Source organism: Miscanthus floridulus, chromosome 15, assembly GCF_019320115.1.
Source record: "Miscanthus floridulus cultivar M001 chromosome 15, ASM1932011v1, whole genome shotgun sequence".
Classification (NCBI taxonomy): Eukaryota; Viridiplantae; Streptophyta; class Magnoliopsida; order Poales; family Poaceae; genus Miscanthus; species Miscanthus floridulus.
Window position 1 is genome coordinate 20,600,859 of NC_089594.1, and position 20,634 is coordinate 20,621,492.

At 44.9% G+C, this 20,634-nt stretch overlaps 2 pseudogenes; one reads left to right on the plus strand and one right to left on the minus strand.

Annotated features, from left to right (window-relative positions):
- Positions 1-6,100: 6,100 nt before the first annotated feature.
- Positions 6,101-17,090, minus strand: LOC136507164 (uncharacterized; annotated as a pseudogene).
- Positions 10,810-16,616, plus strand: LOC136509374 (uncharacterized; annotated as a pseudogene).
- Positions 17,091-20,634: the final 3,544 nt, after the last annotated feature.

Consider the following 20,634-nt stretch of genomic DNA (forward strand, 5'->3'; position numbering starts at 1 on the left):
CTTCATCAAACTTTCTAAGTGCTTCATTCTTTGCTCAATTTGAGGTGGAATACATACCTGGGCCATTGCATTTCTAGGAAGGGTGTAGCTACTGAGCCCACTAAGGTTGCTGTTGTGCAATAGTGGCCTATACGCAGTAATTTGAAGGAGCTAATTTAAGAGGTTTTCTTCGGTTAACTGGGTACTATAGAAAGTTCATCAAGCACGTACTATGGTATGGTATTATAACCTTTAATTGTGGAGACTGATGCTAGTGATACAGGTTTCGATATTGTGTTGATGCAGGGTAGCCATCCTGTGGCTTACCTTAGCAAACCTGTCAGTGCTAAGAATCAAAGCTTTTCCACCTATGAGGAAGAGTGCATGGCCATTATCTTAGCAGTTGAGAAATGGAGACCTTACCTGTAGCAGCAAGAGTTCCTGATTAGAATTGACCATAGAAGGATTCTCCATCTTACTGATCAGAGGATTACTACTAAATTACAGCAGAAAGCTTTACTCAAATTGATGGATCTCCAATTCAAGATTGTGTATAGACAAGGAACTGCCAATCAAACTGCCGATGCCTTGTCTAGATGTCAATCTGACCCAACTGTTTCAGCAGTCACATGTTCTCAACCTGTGTGGGTGGACAGATTCCTAGGCCCATGGCTTCACCCCCAACAGTCGTGTCGTGCTTACCACGAAGGTCGAGTCTAGCTAGAAGTGCCTACATAGTACATTAGCATTGTTGCATATATATATAGAGAGAGAGAGAACTACTACCCTGTAGCTGGTTATAAAATAACTTATTCTGTAGCCACTTTGAGTTACGATAATTACTATGTTAATTTACGAGATTATAATAACTCCATACTAAGTGGTTTACTGTAACGTTATGGTAAATATCTCCATGTGTTATAGTAACCCAACTATCGTAAATATGTATTGATATTATTGTAAATTAGTATATAAAATTATCGTAAATGGAGGTGGCTATATAATAACTTATTCTGTAGCTGGCTACTGAATATACTCTCCACACACACACACATATATATATATATATATATATATATATATATATATATATATATATATATATATATATATATATATATTATGCGCTGCAAGGCTCTGACTGACAAGATTAACTTTGGCACCTCATGCCTAATCCAGCACCTTTGTAGTTTTACAAGGTCGTCGTTGATAATAGTCATCAATTAGGATTCAGTTATGTGTGTGTGTGTGTGTTTTTTTTTTTTTTTTGGAGAACTAGGATTCAGTTAAGTGAGTTGGAGAGGAACCGGTGGTTGCAGGTATAATGTACGTTTTTTAGGCCCATTCGAAAAAGGCTTTCCTGATCGCCTCGCCTGTGTATCGGGGATCCGGCCGGTCTGGTTTGCTCTACCTCGGCTACGTCCGCGATAAGGTCCTTCTGCTTGGTGGCCCTCCTGCCAGTCATGAAAGTTTGAGTATTTTTTTGGAATTCTCTCCTGGCATTTGCGCACTAGTATATGTTGATTATTGTATATATAAAAAAAAGAGAGGCTAGTTGACTTCTTGTTGATTTCTTGACTCTGAACCAACTAAAGATTAAATGAAATGGACTCGATCAGCCTGTTCGCTTGTTAGTTTTGGTCAGTCCAAATCAGTTAACCAACAATGTTTTCCTCTCATAATAAATAAACACCAGCCAGCCCAAACCAGCCCAGAAACCAACCAGCGAACATGCCAAATATGGCAATATCCATCCATAGGTGGAGAGGGGAGCACACGAGCCGTTGCAACTTGAGAGTTCATTTAGCGTGGCCAGGCTATTTAACTTGGCAGACTACTTAAGGGGGTGTTTGTCCTCCTAAACTTTAGTCGATGTTTCATTGCATATTTGGACACGTACATGAAGTATTAAATATAGACTAATTATGAAACTAAATGCATAGATTGAGACTGTTTTGCGAGACGATTTTTAAGCATAATTAGTTCATGATTTGACTATATGGTGCTGCAGTAAACATGTGCTAATGACAGGTTAATTAGGCTTAATAAATTCGTCTCGCGGATTACTGACGGATTCTGTAAGTTTTTTTTATTAGTATCCGAACACCCCCAATGCGACACCCCCATATGACACCTCCTAAACTATAGTCGCTGGATCCAAACACCCCCTAAATAGAGCTCTGATCTATATCCGGAAAGTGGAACAAAATATCAATCTTCAGCGAGTTACTTACTTCCCCACAAATTTGTTAGCTACTTCGATCCTTTCCCTTTCCTTTCCACCAACCTTACCCATTATCACGGGTCAAGTAAGGGGTCTCTTTACCCATTCTCACAAGTCAAGTAGGGGCTCTATAATTTTCCGTTACACCGTTTTTTCACTCGCTATGCCTCGGTTACTACCAATCCAGCGCTGCTTCCTCACCTGGCGCCGCCTCCTCCCCGCCTACCGCCTCACCGCCCACCCATCATCTTCTTCGCGTCCAGTGCCTCCTCCCCGCCTGACCCCTCTTCCGCGCTCGATTCCTCCTAGGGCGATGTCGCTGATGCCGCCTTCCCAATTCAAATACACTTGGTTCCTCTGGCCAGTAGCTTGCCAGGTCCGTGCTCCCTCTGGCCGAGCCGTGGCCAGCCCTAGGAGGACCATGGGTCTAGAGCAACTCATCGGCTTGCCCTTTGCCACTATCATGGTCGACACCGGCCGAATCAGCTGTTCCCCTCTTCGTACCGGTGTTGTGCCTACGTGAAAGAGGATGCGGGGAAAAAGAAATAGAAACAAGACATGATTCTCGGTGAGAAAGTGCACGAGAGAGAAAATTTTTGGAAGAGGTGAGGTGATTTAAAAATAGTTTGAGGTTCCAGTAAAAAAGAATATGACACTATTTTAAGTAGTACAACTGAAGAAAACAACTTAAAGCAGACCCATAAAACATGAGGCTACCTAAGCAGATAATGCTGAATTATGTTACCTTGCCAGATCTTTGTTAAAAGTATTATTTGATCTGAAAAATGAAAAAAATTGTAATCATGCCGAGCCCAGGTTGAAACGCCACAGCATGTAATGAAAAGACCTCTGCTAAAAGACTGAGCTGAAAGTATCATTCTGAGAGAGACGAATGCAGCTCTTCCAGCCCCATTTTTATATCTGTACACATACATTCCACCAACACCAAATGATCACTGCTTCATTTCCATTTTTTACTAGGCAGCAAATCACTGCTTCATTTCCCTTTTTTTCTAGGCAGCAAACCATATACAATTTACACTGCCTGAGAAATCACCAACACCCCATACCAAGTTAATCCACAGCATATTCCTCATCGAAAAACCAATCACTGAAACTGAAAAACACACAAGCTGCAAAAGCGAACTGTAGGATCCAAATTATCCAATCCAATATAACCATCTCGATTTCATCCACAAAACATCGTTTCGCGAGCATCAAAACGAACTGAACACCAGTATGCATCCAAGCAACCATCCTCAAAATTCAGGCAGCATACATGAGTATGGCATCAGCATATCCTCAAAATAGGAACTCTGCTTTCAGATGCAAATCCTGCATCTGGTTCTGACAACTGCCTCATCTCCTCTCCGGACCCTACGCTACCCCTGCTGAAGCCGGCCGTTGCCAGCCAGTCAATGCCTGCAGGAAATACAGAAGGCCGTGATCAAATATAAGCAGTAGTTAACAACGCTACGATTCGGGGCGACAAATTAATCGCAAGAACTTATTCTAAAAAACTTTCATCATCTGATAGGTACATGTTCCGCTAGCTTGTCACTCCAGAATTTATACTAATCCAGGAGGTCAGGTTGATTCCAATGCAAATGCAGTAGAACTGGGATGCCAATTATGCTTTTACCGCTCCTATCATCATCAGGATAGCCGTTTCATGAAGCCACCATATGATACTAACATAAGTGAGAAATTCACACGTACTGTAACTCAAAGGTCACTCTGATGATAAAATCGCACTGAATCTCTGATCTTTGTGCATGTACACTTGATGTTTTTTAGTCTGCTGTGTTTCTTGGGGTTTGATGCCCAAGAAGGAGATCTCGTGTAAATAATAATATGAAACAACCAAACACTTCCAGCAAGGTTAAATTCTCTCATTTTCATTCAACTTGTGAGATCAGTGAACACACCGCGTGAATGAACAAAGTCAATACTATATGATCTAGAGTATGCACTTCCAAACAAGTTGCACTTCCACTCACAAAATTTCATCAAGTCAAAGAAAACATTAGTGATATAGCTAAAGAGTTAACATAAAAAAAACAGTGAAACATTTATTTTACTTTTTTTTAAGAACCGGATTGGCAGTAACCAGTAAGCATCGTTTCGAGTACAGAGAACAAGAATGTTGCAAGACAGCAAGACAATCACCACAGAGCCAAATCATGAATTGTAAAATGTGGGTAAGATAGAAGAAACTAGAATACCTGGGCAAGGATTAATAGTGCAAGTATGCCGCCAAATCTGAGTTCAGGCCCTGGCCACCGCCATCTGTTCTTTGCTGGTGCAACACTTGGACATGCAGCTGGCTCAACGACGGTGGCAGCGGCGGCAGAAATGAACCCATTTGGTGCCCATTTGGCTGTGGTTGCTGGTCGGCGAGGAATGGCGCGTCCTTGGCAGACCCCGGCGACAGGAACGCCATTGTGGCGCCGGCGCCGCCCCCGTGCTCACCGTTCGCGTCCTGCTGCGCCAAAGTCGTGTTGGGCTGGTGCATGGCGAATCCAACCGCGTCGGCCAGCTGCTGCTCCTGCAACATCTGTTGCACCGTCGGCAGCTGCTTCTCCTGCAGCATCTGTTGCACCGTCGGCTGGTGCCAGTACGGGTGGTCTTGCCCCAGCAAGATGTCGAGCTCTGTCCCGGAGTACTGCGCCACGGGCTGCTGCTGCTGCGTGATCATTTCCTGCTCTCTGCCGAGACCCGCCGCGGCGACCTGCCTCATGAGCATTTCCTGCTTTCTTTCCATGTCTGCCATGGCGGGGCGGACAACTCCTGCGCCTGCAGGATCCCTTGTGTTGAACCGTCCGGGTGGCCGTTCCCAGGGGTGATGCCGAGCTCTTTCTGGGCGTGCCGAGCCTCGGCTTGCCGCGATATGATCTCCAGCCTCTTAGCAAGGTCTGGCATAGACTCTTTCTCAATCTGCTGGATCCAGCATCTCCTGGAGCCACGCAGCGTCCGGGCTCTGATGCGTCATCGTCATCACGTCCTGCTCCCACTGCTTCCTGATCATTTCCCGCTCGTCCGCGAGCTCTACCATGGCGGCCAACTCCTGCAGCATCGCCTGGGTTTCGCCGTCTGGGTGGCCGTTTCCAAGGGCCATATAGAGCCCATTCTGAGCGTGCTGCTGCTGCTGCGCGCCCGCGGCCAGCTGCATCATCTCCTGCTCCGCGAGCACCGCCGCGGCAGCGTGCCGCGAGTTCATGTCCTGCACTCTGGCAACCTGCCCCGCGGCTACCACCTGCTGTTGCGCCACAAGGTGGTGGTGGTGCTGCTGCTCGCCCGTGGCGCCGGCGAGCTGCATCATCGCTTCCAGCAGAACGGAGGTGCTGCCCTGCCCCGGCGTTCTGCCCGCAGCATCATCTCCTGCATGGCGCCGTTGCCCTGTCCCAGCGTGCTGTCCCGCAGAATCGAGGTGCTGCGGCGCGGCTGCCGGGGCCTGCACCGACCTCATCGCCTCCTCCCGCGATGCCTCCGACATCTGCTGGTGCAGCTGCCCGTGCCCGCACACCTCCGGGAAGCCCGGCGGCCTGGAGCTGCGCCGCTTTGCGGCCCGCGGCATCAGCATTGTCTGCTCGCTCAAGGTGGGCTCGCGGTGGCTGGTGCAGCTCCCTCCACCTGACCTCGTTGGCCTTCCGAACGCCCAGCAGCCGGGCGTCCTGCTCCCTGGCGTGCTCCAGCGCGGCGTCGACCTGCGCCCGCGCCGCGGCCGCGACGTCGACCGGCTCGGACGCGCCCAGAGCCTATTCTTTTTCTATACATGCTGAAAGTGTTTGTTTTGGATATCAGTATTGATCTGTGCAAAAGGAACAGATAAAAAGGATAAAATGTGCTATGATTCTAATGAATGGACTTGGCTGAACAGACTAATAAATAGAAAGTCTATTTGCTGAATCCAATTATGGAGAGTTTTCTGTATTGCAAAAAGAAATGCTGTATTCAAAATGGATAACATGTACTTCGATTAATTTTGATTAGTGGACTAGCTGAACACACTAATTAGAAGGTCTGTTTGCTGGCTCCAGTCATGGAGTTTTCTGCATTGCACTGCCAAAGACATGACGTGTTTATGCAAAATGCAGGATATGTTGACAAACTTGTAGGATGAATCGTGGCTCAATTTTACTTGCTACTAAGCAAGCCGTGTGGTGGTTAGTACAATATATAGAGGTGCTCTTTGTTTAAGTACTAAGCTAACTGCAGTTATTTATTTCCTGTGATAATATGCTTTTCTTAGGAGTGTGCCATTCCACATTTTGTCAGTTTATACATGACGTGTACCGTGAAATTGTGAATATGCTATCATGCACGGATAGTTGTGAATGCAATTTGAAATGAAGATTCATTCTCATATGTGCAGAATACATTAATGGTAAATCTTTGTGGCCTATTGCTGTTGTTGATCCGTTTGTGACAATCTTTTTCATTGTGCATACTCTAGCTTTATTCGTAATGTTATTCAGTTCGTTCAGGTTCCATATGATGTTGTCAATAGGAACCTATAGCTGTGTTGATTTGACAAATGTCACCAGATGGAATTTTAGCACCCCAGTATCATGCATTCTTATGTGTACTGTAAGGACTTACATCATTCATTGTGATGATTGGCTTTTCTAGATACATAGCATCCAGATTATAAGACGTTTTGGCTTTTCTAGATACATAGCTCTTGCTATACATTTAGATATACATAGCTTTTCAACATAAAAAGAAAGAGTTATGTGACTTACATCTTCTCATTAAGCACTGTAAGTGTATGACAGCCCCTTTCCTGCACTCATCTTTGGCAGCATTTTCCAGTTAGGCTCCCGAGGATCAAGTCTTTCAGCACAGCTGACAATACATATCACAAAGTTAGCACAAGAGTTTTCTTGTGTTCCTCTTACTTCAAATATCACTGCCATTATAGCAATAGATAATAGGCTAATGAACATTTATGAAATAATTCAGTTTTAGCCTGTTCGCTTGCTCGTATCTGGCTTATAAGTCATGGTTTATCAGCTAACGAACAGTATTTTTCTCTCACACCAAACCAGCCAACAGTACTTTCAGCCATGGCTTATAAGCCAAACCAGCCCAAACGAACAGGACCATTGAAGGCACCAACAGCATTAATCACACCATTTAGTGCTACACCAGCTAGAGCAAAGCGCTGAAAAACAGTGTGACAAGCTAAAGAGTTTATCATATTATGTGGAGATTTGTGTTAGAAGCAAATATTTCCCCCAAAAAAGGACAGTACATGAAATTGAAATGGAACCAGGATCTGTTTTGCTTCACTGCACAATTACACAGTTTTCCATGAATAAATGGTTATTATTTTCCCAGTTGTTTGTGTCTTGGGCAAATTCATGCACGTTCTACTAAGTGCTTCAGTAATGTATGAGAAGAAAAGCTTCCAGATTCTAGAACAGATGAATGGTAGAAATTGATACCTTTTTCAGCATGGGCTGATTCTTTATCCACTTTCCATGCGCAGGATCAAACATCTCAACATTAGAGAAACACACGGTTCCATCTCCACCACCAAATGCATAGATTCTCCCATTGACACTAACCCCAGCAAGGCTCCCCTTGTCACGAGTCAACAATGGGCATGCGGACCAATCATCATGGCTTCGATTATAACAGTCAACTTCATCCAAAAGATAAATGCAGAATCAGGAGTTTAGGATAGCAATTGCAATATGAGAGCTCAAGAGGGAACTAAACTTAGAAGCCAAGTAGTGCAACAATTATCTTGCCCTCTAGTGCAACAATTGACTCGTATGACTCCCCAACAGACATTGGTTTGAGGGGTGTTAGTACGTCCAACGAAGGGGGAAAAGAGTCCAGTGATGGCAAAAATGAGAAGCCATCAAAACCACCAACTAGATAAATGACATCTTCTGAACCCAAACATTGTTCTACAAATTGGTTAAGTGAATCATCTAGGGTCAAAGGATCTATTATAGAATTCAATGTCTTAACTGTTCCCTTTAGTTCAACAATTCTTTTCAGTAACCTCTCCTTCACCCCTTGTAAATGTTTGACTTCTTTGTTGGACCAAGCCTGCATTTTGAACATAAATTATATTTAACCACCAAAACTTTTTTGCCAGGAAATGAGATGTTTTTCCTAGACTTTCCTTTTCTCTACTTCCATATTGAAAGAGTGGACTACAGAGGTTGAACAATCAATCATAGAGGATCCTAGCTGAAAGATTGATTAGAAACTAAGCAGGTGCGAGACTGATTTAGATGCATAATGGAAAAATCTTTTGATTTCATCCTGCCTTACTTCTTCCATTTCTTTAGGTAGCCGTGAACCAAAAACACTGCAAGCATCTTATGGATTCTCCCTGTTAGTGCCACATAACGAATTTAGCCATTCTAGAGTGCAAAATTTAGCTATTCCAATCATACACACATGCAGTCTAGTATCAGTATAATAATATACAAAGATTTACTCAGTATAATGTCGCTTGCTTTATTCTCTTGGTTCCTAAATTGTCATGCTAAGTTATCAACACATCTATTCATAGTACATTTTTTTTTTGCATATAACATTTCCATAAATTTAAGAAGAGACCTGCTTCTTCTCCATCACCTCTGTATAACAGATGCAAGGCTTTTCATGAGGTTATAGCATAAAGAAGAGACCTGCTTCTTCTCCATCACCTCTGTTCGTCCAGATAACTCTTTAGCTACATCAATCAGCTGCACAAACAAAACTTTGTGAGAAATTTTGCAATAGATAGACAACAACTAAGCATGTTAGCTAGACTGAATGAACTGAAGCACAAACCAAGGATGATAAGATGGGATGCAGATATCAGCTGAGTTCAAAGTTATAACCTCAGCTTCTGTGCATGATTCGGAGTCCAATAACTGCACCAGCAAACAATGCCCCAAGGACAGCTTATAAACTTCAGAATCGAAGGTTTCTGGCAAATTAGAGTTCCCATCCAGAATTGTACATTTGACCTCTTGGGCATACTTGCAGCTATATGCATCATAATCTTCAGTTTCAGTTTTTTTTTCTCGAACACGCAGGAGAGCTGCATATCATTTCATTAAAAAGAGAAGAAAGAGTCATACAAAGACCCGAACACACACACACACACGCACCTCCTAAAAACTTGATAAACTGATCACCTGAAAATTTTTAAAAGAAATGACCGAACCAAAACAAACAGCCCTAAGAGACCCCCCTGGCAGTGAGGAGGGAGAGGCCCTTCGCTCCTGCCAAACACCATGACTCGGCTTCTTCCTTTGCAAGGAGCAGCGCCGTGTCCAGTCTAGGGGTGGCTCCATTGAAAACACAATCATTTCTATGCCTCCAAATGGTCCATGCACCAAGCGTGATGAGGGTGTTCAACCCTTTCCTTCTGTCACCGTCTACAGCAGCTTCTGCTTTCATCCACCAGTCCTCCCAAGAGAGTTCTGTTGCTTGTGGGGTGAGCATAGAGAGTCCAACACGATGCAAAAGAGAATACCAAATTGTCTTGCAAACACACGGCCAATGAGAAGGTGCTGAATGTCCTCATCTTCTTGGTCACACAATGGGCATTTGCTTGGATGGGGAAGGCCGTGCCGGGCTTCAGTTTCGCATTGGCATAAAAATCAGAATGCCACTGCTGACCAGGAAAAAGTCATGCGCCCTTGTAACACCTGATCAAAGCTCAACATTTTTCCCTGCTTATCGAGGTACTGTTGTTGTTGCACTAGAACCACCCTATCTGATAGTGCATAGTACTCCCTCTCTGGTGATGTGTATTGACAATCCAGTTCATAGAAACCACCTAAAGATTCATTACGTGATCTTACATGTTCCGCATCCACATTTCTTGTCCCAACTTCCTCAAATTTGTTCTTCTTCACTATGTCCGCATATGACTTCACAACCTTTTCTGATTTGAGGTTATCGTTCCCTTCACACTCTGGTGCCCATCCAGGTGACAGCACTAACTCTTTCCCATGCTTGTCAGCTGGTGCTGCGGCAGGGGGCATCCAAAAATTGTTGGGAAGAGAAGGGGGAGGAGTAAACATATCCATCAAACACGTGTTTGAGCATGATCCAATTCAAACTTGAAAAAATGAGGCTTCGGGCCAGGGACACCGGGTATGTTCTGGTAGTAATTGGCTACAATAGCATTCCTGAACTGATTATCTGCTAACAGAAAACACCACCCCCTTATCCACATTGCAACCCTAAACAAATAAAAGGGCATGAATATAGAAGGCATTTTACTGAGAGTGAAAAAGAAGATGACATTCAAAGCACAGACACCAGGGATTGTACCTGGGCAGGATAGCTTGTTTTGCCCTTGCTATCATGTGACCATGCATTTGATTCAGGACAGAACCTGCCATTCCCTGCAGCTTCGTAAATACCATACAATCCGCGATCATCATAATTGAAGAGGAAGAAAGGTAGTCCTTCCTTACTGTTTCGTACATATGAAGTAACAGGGCAAGAAGAGGAAGAGGAAGGATCCATCAGTGAAGTTGGAGTGTTCTATATGCACAGAGGAGCACTACACCAACAAATGTCCAATGCTGTGAGGCCCCAAACTATCGGTCGCTTTCTGTGGCGCCGCTGAGGATGGGATGGGTTTCTTCCAAATTCAGGCTGCAAGGAACAATCACATTGTGGACACTATTCAGTCGTCAGCTGCAGCCTTCATCACTGTTGAAGCGGGAGAAGTTTCTGCTCAGCTACTTCAGGCTGAACTGGTGAGGATTATCCCAGTTCGTTGGGTATGGGAGGTGCAGCAGCTAGAGGCAAAATCTTTTGTTGTCCCATTTCCAAGCAAGGAAGAACTTGATCGCATGATAGCAATTGGTACCTTCACCATAAAGAACAAGGAAGGCACTATCGCATTTGCTGAGTATGTGGATGATGTCCAACCCATTAAAATACTGGACCAAGTATGGGTGACAGTCACTAAGGTGCCCAGGGTACTTCTTTCTTTTCTTCCACTGTGGGCAGTAGGGACCATTATTGGGGCTACACAAAAGGTGGATATGATACACCTTCGGGCGACTGGTCAGGTTCGTATCCGAGTGGCTGTTTATGATGTTAAAAAGATCCCAAAGTTTGCTGATGTGTGTGCTGGCACTGGCATTTACCGCCTGTATTTTAAGGCCGATGAAGCTGTACAGATTGATCCAGTTGATCCGACGGATGATGATCTGTTGGGAGATAGTGATAAGGAGCCGGAAGGGAGCGACCGTGAGATGGAAGATGCGGAAGCTCATAATCCCCAACACCCCCAGAATAATACAAAAGCTTCTGACAAATCTTCAGCACCTCCACAGAATTTGCCCCCTCAGAAGCAAGCTGCTTTGGTAGAAGAGGCCCTGGATCTAACATGCACGTAGCTCATTAATGAGATCAGTATCAGAGTCATGCTAGAGTCAGAAGACAGTGATATGAGGAAGACTTATTCTCCTCTGACAGCTGAAGAATTGACTGATTATAATAAGCTTGTTGATTCACCTAACAAAATCAACCCTTCTTCTGTTTTTTTGTCATCGCCGACGACGTCGACTGATCATGCTGAGTTGGGGGGCTCTACATCGCCTACTGCCCCCCTTCTCGCGCTGGAGTGCGGCGTGGCCGCACCGACCTTGGGTACCTCACTACCGGGCTATCCTAGCCCGACGGTGGATCCACTGGCCACGGAGCTCTCTACCACCACGATGGACGAGGCTGTTGGGGGGGTGGGAGTGGGGTGTGCTTCATCAACCGAACCCATATGCCTCCTCCCCTACACTACCTCACCACCTTCGGAGCTGCCAGTGGCCGCGCAGGGTGATGGTGAGGGCAGTGATGCCACCCTCAGCCACTCCCCCGTGCCGGCCATTGCTGAGGACCACGACGACATCATGGGTGGCGAGGCCCTGTGCCGCCCAGGCAGCCCGCACGTGTCTCCCTTGTCTACAGTGGGAGACCTTGAGGTTGACGCAGTGGCACTTCCTGGCTCGGGGGGTCCATCACCGGCACCTACCCCCCCAAGCTGGCATAGATCTCCTCCCAGCGGGATCTGAGGACGCTGGATCCCTACCACAGGCCGCACCGGCCTCACTGACGCCCTTGGTCGGGGCAGTGGAGATGCATGCGGTTGGCAACCTCATCTCGTCATCAACTGAAGAGCAAGCCGCACCACTTGTGACGCCGACTGCGACCTATACAGAGGAGGTGACCATATCCATGGACACTACTACCCTGGCAGTGGGAGAGATGGCACCTGCAGTTACGGCAGCGCCCATCAAAGCGCCGCGTCGAAGCTCCAGGAATGCGGCAACGACGGACGTCCATACACTACACAAGGCTGAACGGCTGGCAACTAAGAAGAACCTTGAATTCCCAGGTAACTCTTTCACTAGCTTTCCAGATTCCAAAGTCCTTTCAAACCTAGGTAGGGTAGGCATCAACCTAGGTACCTCAGATGTAGTTACAATAAAAAACTTAGAGGTAGACAGGTTAGTTTTATGTGCTAATACAAAGAAAGGTTCTGCTAAATCTAAACTCTCCAATCTTGAGAGTGATGATGAGCGGGATGACCAAATTGATGCAATTCTCAGCCACGCCTGTGGAAATCTAAATGAGAATTTGCTGGAGGAGGAGAATGATCAAATCATAGATCTCTCTCCACTCCGACGGAAGAAAAAATATAATAATGCCAAGAATACAGTTAATGGCAAACTTCCCAAAAAGCCAAAGACCCCCTCAAAAATTATTATAAAATGAAGGGTGTTTTCTGGAATAGCAGAGGTCTTGGAGACTTGGCTAAGCACAGGTTTTTGGCTGAATTAGTGAAGGAAGAGCAAATTAATTTTATTGCTCTATCCGAAACAGGACGGGACTCGTTCCCAGATCATGTTCTCAAAAATCTTTGTGGGGGACATGATTTTCTTTGGCACACCATGGCACCCCACGGTAGGTCTGGGGGCATCCTTCTAGGTGTGGACTTGAATGTTTTGACATTAGAGCCATTGCTGAGGGAGATTTTTATGTAAAATTCACCCTAAGAGTCAAATCAAATGACTTCAAATTTGTGCTATATACGGTATATGGACCAGCACAACTACAGAATAAGAGTGCTTTCTTAGTAGAACTCGCCAACACGTGCTCCAAAGAAACCCTTCCATATATGTTAGGAGGAGATTTCAACATAATGAGAGGCCCAGAAGATAAAAGTTCTGGGGACTTTGACCCTAAATGGCCAAATCTTTTTAATGCTATTATTGAATCTCTAGATCTTAAGGAGATTACAATGGTAGGCCGTCAATACACATGGGCGGGGCCAGGGGATAATCCAACCTTTGAGAAGTTAGATAGAGTTCTCATTAGCACGGAATGGGAAATCATGTTCCCATTGACAACAGTAGAACCTAGGGATAGGAATATCTCTGACCATACTCCCCTATTTCTTAACACAGGTGCTTCAACCCACCAGACCCACAATCGTCCTTTCAAATTTGAGAGGGGATGGTTGATACGAGATGGATTTTATGATATGGTTGCAAATATCTGGCAATCTCCATGCTCTGGGTCAACCCCCCTTGAACGTTGGCAGTCGATCCACAGACTCCAACAATATCTAAGGGGCTGGGCAAAACACACTGCAGGGTCATATCGAAAAGAAAAAAAGACTCTGCTAGCTCTTTTAGAGAATCTTGATAAGAAAGCTGAGATCTCTCCCTTATCTGATCAAGAGATTAATCTGAAGCATTATCTAAAAGAACGTTTAGTTAACCTTCTGAGAGAGGAGGAACTAAAATGGTATGAGAGAGCCAAAGTTAAAACCCTCTTGGAAGGGGATGCTAACACTCGGTTCTTTCATCTAGTTGCCAACAGGAAACATCGCAAGCAACATATCTATAAACTTGAAAATGATCAAGGTGTTGTGATCGGTGATGATCATCTCAAAAGTCATATTACGACTTATTATAAAGAACTCTTTGGCCAGCCAGAGAATTTCGATATCTCCCTTAGGGAAGACCAAAACCTGGATATTCCACAGGTATCACCGGAGGAAAACGACATCCTCATCAGCCCGTTCACTGAATCTGAAGTGAGGGAGGCGGTCTTCCAGATGGAGCGTAATAAAGCTCCAGGGCCGGATGGTTTTCCTGCGGAATTCTATCAGGTGTTTTGGGGAGTGATCAAGGATGATCTTCTACCCTTATTTGCTGAGCTGCATAGGGAGGCTCTTGATCTCTACAGTCTTAATTTTGGTATTATTACCTTAATCCCAAAAGTGAATAATGCCATAAAAATTCAGCAATACAGGCCAATTTGTGTTCTTAACGTGAGTTTTAAAATATTCACTAAAGTGGGCACAAATAGGCTTAATATGGTAGCTAAAACTGTGGTGAGACCAACGCAGACTGCCTTTATGACAGGTAGGAACATAATGGAAGGGGTCGTTATCTTACACGAAACCATCCATGAACTTCACACCAAAAAGAGAGACGGTGTCATTTTCAAGATTGACTTGGAAAAGGCATACGACAAAGTGAAGTGGCCTTTCCTACAACAAACGCTACAAATGAAAGGTTTCTCCCCCAAATGGTGTCGATGGGTTGAAACTATGGTCACCAGAGGAAGTGTGGGAATCAAGGTCAATGATGATGTAGGACCCTATTTCCAGACCAAACGTGGACTCAGATAGGGAGATCCAATGTCACCAATCTTATTCAACATCGTTGCAGATATGCTAGCTCTACTTATTAACAGAGCAAAAGCCGATGGTCAGATAAGAGGTGTCGTCCCCCACCTTATAGACGATGGTCTGTCCATATTACAATATGCAGATGACACCATTATCTTTATTGATCATGACCCAGAACAAGCACGGAATCTGAAACTGTTGCTTTGCGCTTTTGAACAGCTATCTGGGCTGAAGATCAACTTCCACAAGAGCGAAGTCTTCTGCTATGGTGCAGCTAAAGAGATGGAATCCTTTTATACTAGTCTCTTTGGATGCAATGCAGGGGAATATCCCTTCAGATATCTAGGGATCCCAATGCACCATAGACAACTCCTGAATTCTGAATGGAGAAAGGTGGAAGATCGTTTCGAACAGAAACTCTCTTGTTGGAAAGCGAAATACATGTCATATGGGGGTAGACTAGTTCTGCTTAATTCAGTCTTAAGCAGCCTACCTATGTTTATGATGTCCTTCTTTGAAATCCCTAAGGGGGTCATTAAAAACCTGGATCATTATAGATCAAGGTTTTTTTGGCAAGGCTACTCAGATAAACATAGATATCGTCTTGCCAGATGGGACATCCTTTGCCGTCCTAAGGACCAAGGAGGATTAGGTATCCTAAATTTACAATTGCAAAATAAATGTCTTCTAGCCAAATGGCTGGTTAATCTGCTAAACTCAGAAGGCATATGGCAATCTCTTTTACGGAATAAATACTTAAGCTCCAAGAGCCTAACTCAGGTGGCAGCCAAACCCAATGACTCTCATTTCTGGAGAGGACTCATGCATATCAAAGATGAGGTGCTGGCTAATGGTTCATTCGATATTAAAGATGGAACCAACACTAGGTTTTGGGACGACACATGGGTAGGAGATAAGCCTCTGAAATTTAAATATCCATCCTTATATAATATAGTGCGGGATCCTCACGCAACAGTCTCAAAAGTGATGACTACTAACCCACTAAACATCTCTTTTAGAAGGGCTCTGGTGGATAATAAACTTGCAGAATGGCTTAGTTTAGTAGCACGGATCTCAAATGTCGAATTGGTGGAAGGTTCAGATTACTTCAGATGGAGTTTAACCAAATCTGGGTTATTCTCTGTCCGCTCTATGTATCTCTATCTTATAGATACACAAACACATTTTCGTCATAGGAAGATCCGGAAGATAAAAATTCCTCTAAAAATTAAAATCTTTCTTTGGTTCTTGCAAAGGGGTGTCGTCTTAACCAAAGACAACCTCGCTAGGAAAAATTGGAAGGGGAGTCAGAAGTGCATCTGCTGTAATGGGAATAAAACTATCCAACACTTGTTCCTAGACTGTCCTCTTACCAAAATGATATGGAGGATTATCTTTTTTGCTACTAGTCTGACCCAACCAAGATCAATCAGCCACATGTTTGGTAATTGGCTAACTAATCAAAATAAAAGGATTAGAAATTTGATTTGGGTGGGGGTGGCTGCCATGTTTTGGGCTATTTGGAGATGCCGTAATGATGTTGTTTTTAATCAAATGAGATCTAACTCTATGATGTAGGTAATTTCCAGAGGAGCGTACTGGTTACGCTCTTGGGCCCAGCTGCAGCGTGATGAGATAGCCAAGGACGCGCTCTCTACGATGAGCAAGAAATTAGAAATAATTGCTTTAGAGATATCCAATAAAGGATGGAAACATTTATACTTTTTGAATTAGCGTCCGGGTCGATCTATAAGACTGGCTCTCTCTTTTTCCTCCAAAACTTTGTAATAATGGGCTGTGTACATCTATGGACGTAGATGCCGGATATTGTTTTATCCATTATCTAAAAAAAATGTGCTCTTGGCAAGCCTGAAACATGCCACAAATGGTAACTAAGTCAGTGGATCACTCAACAAGTTGAAATGCTTTGGGAGGCATGGAATGATATACCCCCCTCACATGAAAAAACAAATGCATTAAAGGGGTAGCCCAGTTTTGTAAATACAAAGCTTAGAGAAGAGTTGTAATAAAGAGAATCAAGAGCATACCAAAAAGTTGCCGTGAGTGGCACTCTTCAATGCTATTGTTTGTGCAACCAAATATCACAGCTCCAAGGTCTTCTGGCTGGAGGTTTCTTGTGGTAATGGACAGGTTTGTCGGCCTGGTATTTTTTACAACCTGGCTCCACGAGGATTTGCTCGTCACCATTGTACTGATACTAGCAAGATGAGAAACCAAAGGAAAGGAATAAATATACTCCACTGTCCAGTTGATGTATATCCAGTTGCATGTTTGAGGCACGAGGCAAGAAAAGGTAGCATTCTTCAGAATCACAAGTACTTATTTTCTAAACATGAAAGCAAAGCTCAAATGACAGGAATGCAAATACAGATAATACAGTTTGGTATTACCATATCATTTGACTCAGCTTATTTGTACACTGAAGTTCAAGAAAACTCTCACTTGGTGCACATTATATTTTCAGACTTGTTTTCTCTGATTCTTTTTTTTTTTTTTGAAAGATCTGGTTTCCCAGCTTTGTATTAAATAAGTAGAGGAAGCATCAGTCACAACAAGCGCGAGCTGCGCCTCTCCCCGTAGCCTAGGCTACAGGGAGCAGGAAAAAACATACAGGAATTAGGTCCTATTACAAAACATTTGTTTGATCAACAAAAAGCGGCTTCAAGAAGGCGCCCCCCGCGAGCGACCACAGCTGACATGTGTCTCTGATCTCCATGAATAGGGCATGTTCAGCGATGGCGTTGTCCTGAAAGATCCTCGCATTTCTCTGCTTCCATATGCACCACAGCGTCAGGACTGTCAAGCTGTGACCAATTTTATTACCATCCCTAACCAGCTGGCGTAGCCAAGTCTCCATGTCCCCTAAATCTGTCCACTGGGTTGGGTTTAAAGTATGACAGCCACTCCATGTAGACACTAGTATCCAAACTCGTCGAGAATAGGGGCATTCAAGGAAGAGATGCTGGGCCGTCTCTAAACTTCTTTCACACAATGCACAGAAGTAGTTATTTTCCCAACCTCGCAACTGCAGTCTTGCTGCTGTCCAAAGCCTGTCCTAGAGGAGGAGCCACAAGAAGAATTTGCATCTCGGAGGAGCCCATGCCTTCCAGATTAACTTTGGAAAGTTCGAGAGGTACAGCCCCCCAAATTGTATTTTGTAAGCAGACCTTGCTGTGTATGTGCCCGAACTTTCCGAAGTCCAAATAATGCTATCCTCCCTGTGATCATTTAAATCAATACCTGCATCCTCAATCGCTTGCCAAAGCTTGAAGAAGTCGTCCAGCAACTCCATCGTCAAGTCATGGGCAATGTCTCCAATCCAGGCGCCACCGATGACTGCATCTCTGACCGATCTCTTTTTGCTCTTGCTGTGCTTGAAGAGGCGAGGGCTTATCTGTGCCGGGGACTTCCCGTTGAGCCAGCAGGTGAGCCAGAAGGACGCCTTCTTCCCATTATGAACCGTGACTCTCGTTGACGCATTAAAAAGGGCGATGTCTGTCAGGTCGACCGGCAGCTCCATACCTTGCCAAGGCCGATCAGAGCTTGTCCATTCGAACCATAGCCATCTTAAGCGCAAAGCTCGGCTGAAACGCTCCAGGTCCACAATCCCGAGACCCCCAAATTCAATCGGCCTTGCCACCTCACCTTTGTCCAGGCCACTTTGCATTTACCCCCTGACAGCTCCTCATCACCCGCCCACAGGAATCTCCTTCTTGTTTTGTCCAGGTCCTCAAAACAGTTGCTTTGGCACTTGGAGTGCAGTCATCATGTATGTTGGAAGTGAGGTCAAGACTGATCCAACAAGCTCCCTTCTACCCGCTGGGTTCAGTAATCTGCCTTGCCATCCTTGCAAGCGCGACCTACTCTTGTCCAAAACTCCTTGCACATGGGTTATCTTTAACCGTCCCAGGGTCAATGGCAAGCCCAGATAAGTTATCGGGAAGTTGGCCCTTCTCCCAATAAAAGTGTCCAGGATGCTGTCCAGATCGAGGTTTGTGCACCTTATTGGGGCGACCATACATTTCTCCAAATTGAGTTTGAGCCCGGTTGCCTGTCCAAAGTCATCCAGGATCGAGAATAGGGCTCTAACCTCAGATCGCACCGGGTTTATGAAGATGACGGCGTCGTCAGCATACAGAGACAGTCTAAGCCTAGCTTGACGTCCTCGCAGTGGTGATAGAGCACCTTCCTCAGTTGCAATCTCCAGTACCTTTTGCAGGGTATCAATTCCTCCTCCCCCGTTTTATACGTGTGTCAGTGACTCAGTGTCTTTGTATATGTACAGTACATATTCTTTTTTTTAGAAACATATGTACAGTATATGTACACGTATTACAGCAAGCAACCAGCAACCAGCAGAGAAAGAGGCCTGGCCCACCCGACAGAAGCACAGACACATTGCACGGGTAGTAGTTGTATTCCTTTCTATTATTTCTCGGCCCAATTAGCGACTAGTACGGTAGGCCCACTGCTATGGTATGGGCTGCATACAGCCCTGCGTCAGCCCACTCATTCGTTCCTGTTGGGATTTATTAGCACTAAAAATTAGCAGCTAAAATTAGTACTAATGGATTTAAACAGACCTGCTAATTGTTAGTTGAAGGCTTGCTAACCATTAGTCCCATTAGTAGATTTGGAGTTACCATTGAATCAAGACCTAAACTTGAGTGAGCATGGTTGCCACGTCCAAAGTGAAATCAAACTTCGTAGAGAGAAATCATTTAGATCGTTTAGAATTTGCTTTTCCTTGAGCACCGACCAAAGGGAGAAGAGCGAGTGATCCCTCGAAATGGAGCACGAGCAATGCAACCAATGGGAGGACAAGACAAGCCCTTCCAAAAAGCTCGTTTGCCTTTCATTTAAGCGAAGTGATTCCTCGAGGTCAGGTTAAACAAGTGAAACATTGGTTACAAAAAATCGAAAAGGAGGAGATTGTTGGATAACCAGACGTCGAAGCCAGCTTGAGAATTTCATATGCACCTTCAATTCACTATACAATCACCTATTAGCAGGTGGATTCAAACAGCCCCATGCTAAAAATTAGCGGTTATTAGCTATTAACCAACTAATTCTCAGTGCTAATAGATCCAAATGTCACTGTTTCTCTCTGTGCCTGTGTCGGGATCTCAAGTTAAGGCATTGTTTGGTTGAGCTATAGCTTTTGCAAAAGATGTTATGGAAAAACTACTATGAGATAGTTGAAAGCCCGTTTGGTTGACCAGCTGTGACTTTTGCAAAAGCTTCTCTCACTTACGAGCGAACCCCACACATCATGGACAACACATCTTCTTCCTCCTCTCGCCACCAAGATATTTTGCCGATGTAGGACCTGCGTCGTAGGGGAGGGGTAGGAGATGCCCCGCCACGGCGGCCTGGAGATGCGTCGTTGTCACGGCCGCAGGGCAGGGGGCACGACTAGGAGTAGCCTGACGCCGCCGCAGCCTAGAGATGCAGGGGAGGGAGCGCGACCTGGATGCAGGGGGAGGGCGCGCGAGATACCACCGACGGCTGCGAGGTCGCGGAGTTGAGGAAGAGCGATGCCTCAGCAACACCCCTGGCTAGGTGCCGTGCTCGGAGAAGGCATCTGCGGAGGCAGCACAGAGGAGCACTAGAGAGGCCGGAGTCATGGTCGACGGCAGGCTTGCCCGCGCTCAACGGCTGCGAGCATATTTGTTTCTCACGGGGATGAATCGATATCTACTGCCATGTGAGAACTTTTTTTTACCAAAAA